Below are 10249 nucleotides of genomic sequence, written 5' to 3'. Positions count from 1 at the left end.
ACGTACGTACACGGACGGCGACGCATCACGCATACATGTCTCTTGCGGGCGGGCGGGCATCATGTGAGTTGAACAAGCGGTCTGGTCTGGTCTGGGTCCCCCCGTGCAGTCTCTTTGTTGCGAGCTTTGTCCTGTGTAGTAATAGCCCTAGCAAGTGCGCTCGCTTGTACTCCTTGGCCGGTTCCCGATTTATGTGACACCCGGGGAACGATGTGACCATTACGGTATCTCGCAGCTCCTTCATTTATTACCAAACAAGTTTCAAACAGGCCGGCCGGCCGGGGTTCATTTGCTTCTCCTGACCACCCACGGGGCACGGGCGCGGCCCTAGCTAGCCAAGAACGTCCAAGCTAAATAATTTCTCAAAAAGACAAGAAGGGAAAAGAAGGGATCCCCTAAACATCAATATAAATAGTAGAGCAGGACAAAACTGTTTGACGTGGTGGAGAAGGAGGCGACGATTCAATGTACACTAGCCCTCTTTTTCTTTTTGCTGATATAATGTACTCTAGCCCTAGCCCGTCCACCTATGGTTAGGCCTATCTATGGTGCGTGTTGTTCACACGCACCATAATACATCACCGTGAACTCTCAGTGTCAAGCATGATATGCAGGACACGTCGGAGTAAGAGCCTCGTCGAGAGCTTAGTGCGCTAGACACGCCGTCGAGGTTTTCTGATGACCCGAAACCCCACACGCCCGCGAGGGACCTGTCAGACCAGGCAACGGCTATGGTCTGCCATAGTCGACCTGGTCGCCCCTAGGCCTCGTGGATCGCTGCCCTGCAACAGGTAGAACAACGAAGAACGAGGAAGAAGAAAACTAGGGTAAATGAGAAAAGATAAAAGATAAAAGGTGAAAGATTGATGAGTGAATTGCAGAAAACATCGACATTGAAGGCTAGGGTTGCAGAAACCACACTTCTACAGTTTTGTGCCAAAACCACTAATTCTGAGACTTTTTTTTGCAAAAAACAATAGGTGGCGGCTTTGGCCCATTTGATGACGATTATGACAGGTGGGTCCCGCTTTTACCGACGTGGCATACCGGTTCACATGCAATGCCGTTAGACAGAGGATTTGTACAGATTTGCAAAACAGTCCATATAATTTTACATGTACACCCTTCTTCAAAAACTAAAAAAGCAATCAGCCCCGTTGCCTGCCTCCTCGTCTCTCCTTCCTGGAGGCCGCCGTCGACGACCACGGTGGCCATCTCCCTTGCTCTGCTCGCCGCACGCGCTGGAAGAAGTTGAGGCCGCCCTTGCTCTGCTCTTCCTTGCCGCTGCTCCCCTGCTTCTGCGGCGGCCATGCGCGGGCAGTGCCACTGCTCCTCATGCCCACGCGCGGCCATGCGTGGCCAGTGGCGCTGCTGCTCTTGCCCTTGCGCCTGAGGTTGTGCTCCTGTCGCGCGGATTGAGCAGTAGCAGAGCACCAGCTGTGGTGGTGCTCCTGTCACGCCCATGCGCGGCCAGCACCGCCGCGCGCCGTGCGTTGCTTTGCCTACCTGTGCGCCATGGCAGCAGTTGACGAGATCCACGCTGGGTCTGGTGCCGGGCGGGGGCGGTGGAGGTCGATGTGCCCCGATCCAACGTAGGGCAAACCTATTAATACATGACGGATTTCTCGTGACGTTCTAGGAAATCGTCATGGACTATGACAGTTTTCTCTTATCCGTCACATAAAGCGTCATGGAACAGCAGGATGCGACCGCCCTTAAAAAAGTTAGCCCTTTTATGATGGACGTCGATGAGCCGTCATGGAAACTGTCACAGATCAACTTGTTGGTCTATTCATTTTCTTTCTTTATGCACAATCCGGACCGTCACCGATGGCTCTCGCTGATGTTTCGTGTATGGTTCCTTTGTTGGCCCATATGTCAGCTGAATATGTAGTCTTTAACAGTCTAAAAAAAACTTAAAAAAATGGAGGACGCGCCAGAAATTTCGAGCGCGCGCGCGTGGACATGCAAAATTTTGAGTCGCCAACGTGGCCCATTGCAAAATTTTGGAGCCAGCCAATTTAACCCACGGTCAATGCCCATCTAACCTAATCCCCATTCTCTCCTCCGTTCCCTCAGCCGCCACAACTGCCCACTCCAGATTCTGGCGGTTCCGGCGGCTATCGCCGGCGCGGTGCACATCGCCGTGCTCGCCTCGCTCGGCTCCATCCTCCCCTCCAGCAAGATTTTCGCTTCCCGGCCTCTACCGCTCGCCAATAACCCACACCCATGCTAGGGTTTTGGCCTCTGCCATCGCCTTCCTCGTCGGTGCATCTCCGGCGACTCTTCTCCATTGCCTACAGCGCCCCCACGCGCGCCCTCACTTCCCGATGGCCTACCTCCAGCAGGGCGGCGCGGAGGACCTCCTCCCGCAGGATCCACGGACGCGGCGCACATTGGGGATGCCGGTCCTGGACGAGGGCGGGCATGGCGGTGCCGGAGGACATGGGGACGCGTGATACGTCCATTTTGCATCATGTTTTCCTACTGTTATTTATAATATTTTTATGCATAATAATGCTTTATGGAGTAATTCTAATGCCTTTTATCTCATAATATGCAAGGTTTACACAAAGAGGGAGAATGTCGGCAGCTGGAATTCTGGGCCTGGAAAAGCTACGTCAGACTTACCTATTCTGCACATCTCCAAATGAGCTGAAAATTTACGGAGAATTATTTTGGAACATATAAAAAATACTGTAGCAAATACCGGAGGGGGGGGGGGGGCACCTGCTAAGCACAAGACACCAGGGCACGCAAGGCCCCCCAGGCGCGCCCTAGTGGGTTGTGCTCAGCAAAAGGATTGGGCTACCTTGCTGCACTTTAGTTACCATTACCGTTAATTGCTATCAAACTACTCGTTACCGACAATTTCAGTGCTTGCAGAAAATACCTTGCTGAAAACCACTTGTCATTTCCTTCTGCTCCTCGTTGGGTTCGACACTCTTACTTATCGAAAGGACTACGATTGATCCCCTATACTTGTGGGTCATCAAAACTCTTTCCTGGCGCTTTTGCCGGGGAGTGAAGCGCTCTTGGTAAGTGAGAATTGGTGAGGAAAAATTATTACTACGTGCTGAAATTTATTGTCACTTGTTACTATGGAGAACCATCCTTTGAGGGGTTTGTTCGGGGTATCTTCACCTCGACCGGAAGCACAATTAGTTGCCCCTCAACCTACTATACCTACTGAAAATATTGGTTATGAAATTCCTTCGGGTATGATAGAACAACTGATAGCTAATCCTTATGCAGGAGATGGAACTGAACATCCTGATATGCACTTGATATATATGGATGAAATTTGTGTATTATTTAAGCTTGCAGGTTTATCCGGAGATGAAGCTAAGAAGAAGGTTTTCCCTTTATCTTTGAAGGGAAAAGCATTGACATGGTATATGCTATGCGATGATATTGGATCTCGGAACTGGAATCGATTGAAATTGGAATTTTACCAAAAAAATCATCCTATGCATCTAGTCATCGTGATCGGAATTATATATATAATTTTTGGCCTCATGAAGGAGAAAGTATCGCTCTAGCTTGGGGGAGGCTTAAGTCAATGTTATATTCATGCCCCAATCATGATCTCTCTAGAGAAATTATTATTCAGAATTTTTATGCTCGGCTTTCTCATGATGATCGATCCATGCTCGATACTTTTTGTACTGGTTCTTTTATGAAGAAGACTACTGAATTCAGGTGGGATCTTTTAGAAAGAATTAAACGCAACTCTGAAAATTGGGAACTCGACGAAGGTAAGGAGTCAGGTATTAAGCTTGAGTTTGATTGTGTTAAATCTACCGATGCTGTTCACAAGTTTAGCACTAAATATGGACTTGACTCTGAGATAGTAGCCTCTTTTTGTGAATCATTTGCTATTGATACGTCTCGAACGTATCTATAATTTTTTATTGTTCCATGCTATTGTATTATCCATCTTAGATGTTTTATATGCATTTACATGCTATTTTATATGATTTTTGGGACTAACCTATTAACCTAGAGCCCAGTGCCTGTTTCTGTTTTTTTCTTGTTTTTGAGTTCCGTGGAAAAGGAATATCAAACGGAGTCCAAATGAGCTAACAATTTACGGTGATTTTTATTGACCAGAAGAAGCCCCCGAAGCAAAATAGTTGGGCCAGAAGATCCATGAGGCATCCACAAGGGTGGAGGGCGCGCCCTACCCCCTGGGGGCGCCCTCCGGTCTTGTGGGCTCCTCGTGGACCCCCCTGACTTGTTCTCGACGCCAAAAGTTCCTATAAATATAGAAACCCCCAGAAATAAACCTATATCGGGAGTTTCACCACCGCAAGCCTGTGTAGCCACGAAAAACCAATCGGGAGCCCGTTCCGGCACCCTGCCGGAGGGGGAAACCATCACCGGTGGCCATATTCATCATCCCGGCGCTCTCCATGACGAGGAGGGAGTATTTCACCCTCGGGACTGAGGGTATGTACGAGTAGCTATGTGTTTGATCTCTCTCTCTCTCTCTCGTGTTCTTGATATGGCACGATCTTGATGTACCGCGAGCTTTGTTACTATAGTTGAATCATATGGTGTTTCTCCCCCTCTATCTTCTTGTGATGAATTGAGTTTTACGTCTGAGGTTTCACTATTATCGGATTGAATACTATTATGGATTTGAGAACACTTGATGTATGTCTTGCGTGGGATACCCGTGGTGACAATGGGGTATTCTATTGATTCACTTGATGTATGTTTTGGCACTCAAGTCACGGATTCCCGAGGTGACATTGGGGTAATCTTGCATATGGGTTGATGCATCTTTTCATCCTTGTTTCTCCGGTAGGAATCTTGGGGCACTCTTTGAGGTTCTTTATGTTGGATTCAATATTATTAATCTGAAGTTGTTTGATGCATATCGTATAATTGACCCACGGATACTTGTGGTGACATTGGAGTATCTAGGTGACATTAGGGTTGATTGATGTGTGTCATATGTAGTTATTTTACTATGAACTCTAGGGCTGTTTGTGACACTTATAGGAATAGCTCAATGGATTGATCGGAAAGAATAACTTTGAGGTGGTTTCGTACCCTACAAGCAATTTCATCTTATGTTCTCCGCGGTAGGAACTTTGGAGTGACTTTTGTCGCACGTTGAGGGATTGCCATATGATTTAATTATGTTATCATTGTTGAGAGAACTTGCACTAGTGAAAGTATGAACCCTAGGCCTTGTTTCCAAGCATTGCAATACCGTTTTTGCTCACTTTTGTTACTTTCTACCTTGCTGTTTTTATATTTTCAGATTACAAAAACCTATATCTACCATCCATATTACACTTGTATCACCATCTCTTCGCTGAACTAGTGCACCTATACAATTTACCATTGTATTGGGTGTGTTGGGGACACAAGAGACTCTTTGTTATTTGGTTGCAGGGTTGTTTGAGAGAGACCATATTCATCCTATGCCTCCCACAGATTGATAAACCTTAGGTCATCCACTTGAGGGAAATTTTCTACTGTCCTACAAAATTCTGCGCTTGGAGGCCCCACACGAGTCTACAAGAAGAAGGTTGCGTAGTAGACATCAAGCTCTTTTCTGGCGCCTTTGCCGGGGAGGTTAGTGCTTGAAGGTATATCTTTAGATCTTGCAATCGAATCTTTTAGTTTCTTGTTTTATCACTAGTTTAGTCTATAAAAGAAAACTACAAAAAATGGAATTGAGGTTGCCTCATATGCTTCATCTTTTTAATGTCTTTCGTGAAAATAAGGATTTCGATAATTGTGCCAAAGTGTTAGAAGAAGAATGCATTAAAATGTTTGGCATAAAATCTTTGTATGATGAGCATGATTGTAATGTTGTTAGTATGAATTCCTTGAATATCCATAATGCTAATGATATGCAACGCCACAAGCTTGGGGATGCTATGTTTGCTGAAGATGATATTTTTTGTCCCCCAAGTTTTGATGAGCAACAAATTTATTATGATGATAGCATGCCTCCTATTTATGATGATTATATTGACGAAAGTGGATTTGGAGAGGTCATGACTTTATTTAATGATGATTCCACTATTTCGGAAGAGGTTCCAATTGATTATGAGAACAAAGTTGCTATCTATGATGATTATTGTGATGACATGTATGCTATAAAGGATAATGATAACCAGGAAACTTGTCATGATGATTTTAATTTTCAATTGGATTATGCCTCACATGATATTTATTTTGTTGAGTTTGCTCCCACTACTATGAATGAGAAGATTTTGCTTATGTGGTGAGTAGTAAAATTTCTATGCTTGTGCATCATGAGAATAATGCTTTATGTGATGGTTATATTGTTGAATTCATTCATGATGCTACTGAAAATTATTATGAGAGAGGAACATGTGCTCTTACATATTGCAATAATATGAAGTTTTCTTTCTACGTGTTGAAAATCTTGAAGTTTTGCTTGCTTTACCTTCCTATGCTAGTTGATTCTTGCTCCCATAAGTTGTTTGCTCACAAAACCCCTATGCATAGGAAGTGGGTTAGACTTAAATGTGCTAATCATATTCTTCATGATGCTCCCATTATGTTTCAATTCTTATCTTCTATGTGAGCATCATTGAAATCATCATGCCTAGCTAGAAAGACATTAAAGAAAAGCGCTTGCTGGGAGACAACCCAATATTTACACCTACTGTTTTTGTGAGTTCACATGATTATGCTACCATAGTAATCATGTTTTATAGCTTTTGTTTCAATAAAGTGCCAAGTAAAGCCTTTGGGATAGTGTGGATGATAGTTGACTTGATTTTGTGCAAAAATAGAAACTTTTGCTCTCAGTCCAGGAATTTTGAAAATTCACTGGAACGTGCTTTTTATCTGAATTTTTTACACAAGATTGATATACAAATTGTCTAGATTTTCCTTAGTTTTCAGAATTTTTGGAGTTACAGAAGTATGATTTCAATTCAGATCTTTATAAACTATTCTGTTTTTGACAGATTCTGTTTTCGATGCATAGTTTGCTTGTTTTCTAGTTCCTATGGCTTATATTGCTTAATATAAATTGTAGAAATGATAGGGTAAAGTAGGCATCATGTGATAAAAATTATGAATCTTGTCTTGACAGTACCAAAGTGAATGATTTGTTCTATTATACTAACGGAGCTTACGAGTTTTCTGTTGAGTTTTGTGTTGTGAAGTTTTCAGGTTTTGGGTAAAGTTTTGATGGACTACAGAATAAAGAGTGGCAAGAGACTAAGCTTGGGGATGCCCAAGGCACCCCAAGGTAATATTCAAGGACAACCAAGCATCTAAGCTTGGGGATGCCCCGGATGGCATCCCCTCTTTCGTCTTCGTCCATCAGTAACCTTACTTGGACCTATATTTTTATTCACCACATGATATGTGTTTTGCTTGGAGCGTCATTTTATTTTTATTAGGATTTTCTTGCCATTTGAATAATATCCCAAGATCTGAAATTCTTAAATGTTAGAGAGGCTTCACAAAGTTACATAATTATTCGACTACTCATTGATCTTCACTTATATCTTTTGGAGTAGTTTGTCATTTGCTCCAGTGCTTCACTTATATCTTTTTAGAGCATGACGGTAGTTTTATTTTGAAGAAATTGTTGAACTCTCATGCTTCACTTATATCATTTTGAGAGTCTTTCTAAACAACATGGTAATTTGCTTTGGTTATGAATTTAGTCCTAATATAATGGGCATCCAAGAGGGATATAATAAAAACTTTCATATAAAGTGCATTGAATACTATGATAAGTTTGATTCCTTATGATTGTTTTGAGATATAAAGATGGTGATATTAGAGTCATGCTAGTGCGTAATTGTGGATTGTAGAAATACTTGTGTTAAAGTTTGTGATTCCCGTAGCATGCACGTATGGTAAACTGTTATGTAACGAAGTCGGAGCATGATTTATTTATTGATTGTCTTCCTTATGAGTGGCGGTCGGGGACGCGCGATGGTCTTTTCCTACCAATATATCCCCCTAGGAGCATGCGCGTAGTACTTTGTTTCAATGACTAATAGATTTTTGCAATAAGTATGTGAGTTCTTTATGACTAATGTTGAGTCCATGGATTATACGCAGTCTCACCCTTCCACCATTGCTAGCCTCTTTAGTACCGCGCAACTTTCGCTGGTACCATACACCCACCATATGCCTCCCTGAAAACAGCCCCCATACCTACCTATTATGGCATTTCCATAGCCATTTCGAGATATATTGCCATGCAACTTTCCACCGTTCCGTTTATTATGACATGCATCATCATTGTCATATTTCTTTGCATGATCATGTAGTTGACACCGTATTTGTGGCAAAGCCACCGTTCATAATTATTTCATACATGTCACTCTTGATTCATTGCACATCCCGTTACACCGCCGGAGGCATTCATATAGAGTCATATTTTGTTCTAAGTATCGAGTTGTAATTCTTGAGTTGTAAGTAAATAAAAGTGTGATGATCATCATTATTAGAGCATTGTCCCGGTGAGGAAAGGATGATGGAGACTATGATTCCCCCACAAGTCGGGATGAGACTCCGGACGAAAAAAGAGGCCAAAAAAAAATGAGAGAAGGCCCAAAAAAATGAGAGAAATGAGAGAAGGGGCAATGTTACTATCCTTTTACCACACTTGTGCTTCAAAGTAGCACCATGATCTTCATGATAGAGAGTCTCCTATCACATTACCAAACAAGTTTCAAAGAGGCCGGCCGGGGTTCATTAGCTTCTCCTGACCCACGGGGCACGGGTGGTGCCCTTAGCCAAGAGTGTCCAAGATAAAGAATTTCTCAAAGGGAAAAAGGGTAAATAAGAAATCCCCTACACTAAAAGCTGAAAATAAATGAAAAGATCAAGACTAAACAATTTAGCATGGAGAAGAAGGAGGCGACGATTCAATGTACTCTAGCCCTCTCTTTTTTCGGATAATGTACTCTAGCCCGTCCACCTACGGTTGGGCCTATCTATGGTGCGTGTTGTTCACACACAAACACATCGCCGGGAGCCCCCGGCGTCGAGCGTGATACGCACGACACGTCGGGGGTAGGAGCCTCGCCGAGAGCGCGATGCGCTAGACACGCCGGCGAGGCCTTCTGAGGACCCGAAACCCCACATGTCTGGGAGCGACCTGTAAGGTCGCGCAACGGCTATGGTTTGCCATAAGCCGACCTAGTTGCCCCTAGGCCTTGTGGATCGCTGCCCTGCAACAAGTAGAACAACGAAGAATGAGGAAGAAGAAAACTAGGGTAAATGACAAAAGATAAAAGATAAAAAAGTGATAGATTGATTGATCGATTGTGTGTTGTTCATTCGACCATCATTTCTTTCCTATTTATGAGGCGGCTGCACTTTTCATACAAAAAAGGTCTCCATATCCAAATTAACCAAACTCGGATTATACGTGGGCCTAAGACAACAGTTTGGTTTTTGAGATCCACAAGCCATAGACAAACTCGGATTAAAATGATCCAAAAAGCAAGTAAGAAATCTCATGTTGAACACTTTTTCATCGGCGGTCATCGTAAGAGTCGAATCTCTCCCGCCAAACAAGTGATGGCTGGCGGACATCACTTTTTATTTGTGGTCGGACCGCATTGTGTTGACTGTAACTTTTGCATGCGATCTTGGATTGAGAGCATTCAAATATCAAAATTGTTTGCCTCAACGAGAAGAAGATTTTCCATCTAATGTGATCTTTGGTGTGTAATCAGCCGAGCAACAACTTTCAACAACCCGAGCGCTATTTTAGCCCTCGAGATGAACTCAGATTGAGATGACCCAAACATTAAATTGTCAGTTTTGCTGGCACAAGGGTTTTCAAAGTGGACACTTATTAATTTGGGGCCCTTATTTTTTTGTCGTGATAGAATCCGGTATCAACATATGCCCCAATTTTTTTGGCAAAGCTCGTGTGCCAGAAAATAACTTGCATCGAGTTTGTTCCGAGGACGATGTTAACACTCCATTGGCCATTTTTATGTGCTAATGGCAATAAGTATATTCAACCATCTTTACACTTAGGACGATAATCGTGTATTGGATTAGCGATAAAAGTGCAGCTAATCGAATGTATAGGGATGTGGTAATACCCTCTCATGGCGTAAGAAATTATATTGCATATGTGGATCAAAATAATAACATGGAGGGTAACTAATCATACGTGAGGATGAATTGCATATCATGGGCATCGGCGGGATAGTTGAAGAATATGAATAATGTGTGAACCGTTGATACGTCTCCAACGTATATATAA

This window comes from Aegilops tauschii, chromosome 4, assembly GCF_002575655.3.
Source record: "Aegilops tauschii subsp. strangulata cultivar AL8/78 chromosome 4, Aet v6.0, whole genome shotgun sequence".
Classification (NCBI taxonomy): domain Eukaryota; kingdom Viridiplantae; phylum Streptophyta; class Magnoliopsida; order Poales; family Poaceae; genus Aegilops; species Aegilops tauschii.
The sequence above is the reverse complement of the archived record's forward strand: the minus strand, read 5'-3'. Positions refer to the sequence as shown.